This window comes from Pseudophryne corroboree, chromosome 4 (genome assembly GCF_028390025.1).
Source record: "Pseudophryne corroboree isolate aPseCor3 chromosome 4, aPseCor3.hap2, whole genome shotgun sequence".
Taxonomy (NCBI): Eukaryota; Metazoa; Chordata; class Amphibia; order Anura; family Myobatrachidae; genus Pseudophryne; species Pseudophryne corroboree.
In genome coordinates, this window is record NC_086447.1 from 544053279 (window position 1) to 544058177 (window position 4899).

Genomic DNA, 4899 nt, shown 5'->3' on the forward strand with positions numbered 1-4899 from the left:
GTGTCATGGAGTAATCAAACCATGACATTTTCATATAGAGCCGATAGAATGCCCATAGACACAGAACTTATACGCCAGATAGCCGACAATGGAAGATTTTTCCGGTATAGGTACACTTTAGGAAGTAGGACCATGCGAGTTGGAGAAGTATCACCAGGATACTGTGCACATATCGTACAACCTGATACGTGTACTAGACAGATGGGAGAGTTAGGGTTAGGAGATTTCACATGGACAGTTTGTAACATGGTTATGTCATACTCAGTCCCATATGTTCTCCCCGATGATGCATATTTCATATGCGGGAGGAAGGCGTATAGGTTCCTCGCCCCAAACTCAGAGGGATTGTGTTACATTGGAAAAGTACTGCCTGAAGTAATGACTGTATCCCATAACAAAATGAAAAACATTAATCGCGGTGCCCAAGCTCCTTATACTCACACTCATTACGAGCACGTCGTTAAAAGGCACCTGATAGAGAGGACAGAGCACGGCCTCTGATCTGATCCATGAATCCACCGGGATTCAATTCCTACTCGCGTAAGATATCACTCGTACTGCCAGAGGAGTGATAAATTATAAATATATATCTGCGCTAGCGAACTTGTTAGACAATATCACCGAAATGTATGATGAAACGTTCAGGTACACTGGGAAAGAGTTACAAGCCTACAAAACAGAGCTGGTTCAGCATAGGATGATTCTCAATTATCTCACAGCAGTGACAGGCGGGTATTGTGTTACCCTAGCGACTCAAAATGGTGTAAAGTGCTGCACGTATATTACAAACAGCACTGAGGACCCGGCCGAGGTCATAGACCAAAAGATGGATGACATTTTGCAATTGAAGTGGGAGTTTCGAAGGCAACACAATCTCACACTCGCTGCTGTGGGTAATGAGCTGACCAGTTGGGTGTCATGGTTAAACCCACGAAATTGGTTCTCTGGTTTAGGAGAATGGACCCAAGGTATTATAATGGACGTTGGATAAATTTCTCTTGTGTATTCTGGGAGTCGTCATATTGGTTGGCCTGATATTTAGATGCGTTCGGACTTTAACGAAGTGTAAAGGTAGTACCAGAGTGATGAGTCTGAGGAGCGAGGACACTGTAATAACAACAACTAATTTGATTTATGACCCAACGATAGAGACAATGTTGTGACGAAAATGTGATTCCTTGGTCCGTTTCTTTCACCCGTTTCTCCTTTGTTTTCCTCCAAGGTACAAAGACATCCGCTTGGAAGAAGAATTTGACAACCTCTTTTATACAGACCATTGATGGACTATGCCACAGACCCCCAATATCCCTAGTGACTTTAACTTTTATGATAGCCCAATACTTTAGAGACTGTCATTTTATGGACAATGGAACAACTTTTGCTCGCTATTTATAGCAAAAGCACCGAGAGACATCAGACAACATGTACATCAATACAAGACATCAGGCAAGACCTCAATCGGCGACTGTTTATATAAACTCACATAGTTTATGACTGCATTTATAACGTTGTTTCTTACCTTCACCACTACAACCCTCAGGTAATGACACACATAGTCGACAGGGAATATAGACACATGTTTCCCCCATTCATGTATCATCAACTAAATGTGCTCCCCCATTTGTTGCAACCAAAAGCCGAAAAGAGCTCGGTAAAGTTTGACAGCCCATCCACAGACCCTTAATACGGGATAAGAAGGATTCAAATGTATACTTCGCAATACCTCGAAGCTTGATTTAAAACACGTACGGCACGATGATACATGACCCCTCAAACATGGATTCATACACACATGCTTCTACTATCTCACTAGGTCATACCTTTCCCACCTTCTCCTCTCCTCCCTCTACCCAATCATAAAAAGGTATTCCATGATGACATATATTTTTCTGTTTGAATTGTTTAGGAAGTGGCAGTTATTGATGACTGCCAAAGGGTCGACTGTCAAAGTCGAAAAATATAGCGACCTATGATGCCTTGTACTAACCCCAATGCACGTGCCCGCTGCTCGCGCACCGACTCCCCCGTGCGTGCGCATCCCCTCAGGTTGCGTAGGGGATGCTCTGACGTCGCCTGCGCATGGGGATGGGTATTTAGGGCGGTGTTTGTGTGCGACTAGCGAGCGACTCGATCGCTACATATTTAACCAATATAATGCATTTTATGGACAATGGAACAACTTTTGCTCGCTATTTATAGCAAAAGCACCGAGAGACATCAGACAACATGTACATCAATACAAGACATCAGGCAAGACCTCAATCGGCGACTGTTTATATAAACTCACATAGTTTATGACTGCATTTATAACGTTGTTTCTTACCTTCACCACTACAACCCTCAGGTAATGACACACATAGTCGACAGGGAATATAGACACATGTTTCCCCCATTCATGTATCATCAACTAAATGTGCTCCCCCATTTGTTGCAACCAAAAGCCGAAAAGAGCTCGGTAAAGTTTGACAGCCCATCCACAGACCCTTAATACGGGATAAGAAGGATTCAAATGTATACTTCGCAATACCTCGAAGCTTGATTTAAAACACGTACGGCACGATGATACATGACCCCTCAAACATGGATTCATACACACATGCTTCTACTATCTCACTAGGTCATACCTTTCCCACCTTCTCCTCTCCTCCCTCTACCCAATCATAAAAAGGTATTCCATGATGACATATATTTTTCTGTTTGAATTGTTTAGGAAGTGGCAGTTATTGATGACTGCCAAAGGGTCGACTGTCAAAGTCGAAAAATATAGCGACCTATGATGCCTTGTACTAACCCCAATGCACGTGCCCGCTGCTCGCGCACCGACTCCCCCGTGCGTGCGCATCCCCTCAGGTTGCGTAGGGGATGCTCTGACGTCGCCTGCGCATGGGGATGGGTATTTAGGGCGGTGTTTGTGTGCGACTAGCGAGCGACTCGATCGCTACATATTTAACCAATATAATGCGTTTTATAGTTAATATTCCCCTTCATAATGTCAGCAAGTATGGTAAGTTTAAAACGGCTCTTGGACCTGAGAGATTCCTCTTTGCATGCTGGGAGGGCTCAGACAAAGGTTGGAGGGTAGTGTATGGTGTCCAGCTGTGGGGTATTGAAGGGATGTTGTGCCTATGATAATTGGGAGGGACTCGCATAGTTCCTGCTCATGGTTATGCACAGAAATAGAAAATAAGATTAATTGCATTCCGAATAAATTACACATAAATGCAGGGTGGGTGAATGGAATTCAGTCACTTCTTTCCCACAGACTGAAAACAATAGCCTTAGTTACACTAAGCTTTGAGATTCTATGAAGAGGGCTTACACCTTTGTTTATGAATAGGTCCAGGTTTCTCTCCAGATGAATGAGTGCTGAGGTGTCATTGTCTCAACCGAAGGAGGGTGACAGTGGGGTAAACAAAGCCCAGAGACAGAGTTTGTTTGGAAGATCCAAACAATAGCTTTCCTCAATATAACAAGACAAAGAGGAATTTAGAATACTAACTAGTCCTAGCCATCGCCCACTTCTTGAACTAACCAATGATCCCAGGTGCAGTACATGTCCCACCCCCTAACCAATGGAAAGAGGGCACACAGTATCTATTGTAGTATGTCTTGAGCTAGTAAATAAATATAGTTTGCAATAGGCTTGGGGACACAAGACTTTACTCTCCACAAGGTTTTCATCACTGATTAACTGAGAGCTGGATTTCCAGATTGCGCCTGCGATTCATTCCCATATGTGTAAGTTATTCTCTGTAACCAACTTATTCTCTGTATTTGCCATACTCTCTCTCTCTCTCTCTCTCTGTTATTGTTAAACTGTTGTATATTGTATATGTGTAGTTATTATGTTTAGATATTGATGTTAGCCTGTAGTGTATGAACTGTTAACTGTTTTCCCCTTTTTACATAGCTAGATATTGTTAGTAAAGGTGTTGGAACCTTATAGGGTTTTTTTTTTTTTGCGAAGAAGCAAAAAGAGACTGTTTAGATGTCTTTCTGGGGCACACTTTAGATAATTCAATTGGTAATGAAGATGAAGTAATGTGAGATATAATTATAAAGATAAAACATAACTTTTATTACATATCAGACGATAAAAAAAGGGGGGAGAGACAAACAAAATAAATAAATGATGCTGTATATATCAGCAAGGTGAATAAAATAAGTATTAAATCACAATGTGACGATATGTGACTCTCTTAATGTAAAGTAGGTGGCAGAGGGTTTATCCGCACACCCACTGGGAATAAGCGAGTATTGATGTTTGAATTGAATCAGAGCGAAAATTTGTTGGTAAATCCTGTATTCTCTATGGATTTATGAATTTTTATACTTAAGTATATTCATATGAGAGAAACAGGAAAAACCGGCTTTAACGACTCTGGACTCCTTCTTAGGTAACACAATTATTAGTGCTGCAAAGAACAATAGCAATAGGGATATAGGTGAATTAAAGATATATACACGGAAGGTGTATTCCTTGATACTACAGTACCTGGTATTCCCAGAGGGTCACCCTTTCTGGTACTGACCAGGCCCAATGCTGCTTAGCTTCCAAGATCAGACGAGATCGGGCATATCCAGCATGGTATGACTGTAGACAGTCAGGTATAAACCTATCTGCGTATGGAAAAACCAATTGCTTAATAGGTTTGGGCTGGTCTGAGAAGGTATCAGGAAAAGTATAGATAAAATGAAACCCGGTTACTGAAAAGTATCTAGACACTGTATCCCAATAATTTGGGTGAAAAAAGATATAACCGGGTGCAAGGGGAATATTCACATATGTGTAGTATCAAAATGAAGCATAGGGCAGCCGGTATCCTGGAGTTGACACTGGTGCCAAGTATATGAATGTTGTCAAATTATTTGCCCACAATGTAGCATTCAGAATATAGC

General features: G+C 41.7%; 1 pseudogene; it reads right to left on the reverse strand.

The window, feature by feature from the left end:
- Positions 1 to 4483: 4483 nt before the first annotated feature.
- Positions 4484 to 4602, reverse strand: LOC134913128 (5S ribosomal RNA; annotated as a pseudogene).
- Positions 4603 to 4899: the final 297 nt, after the last annotated feature.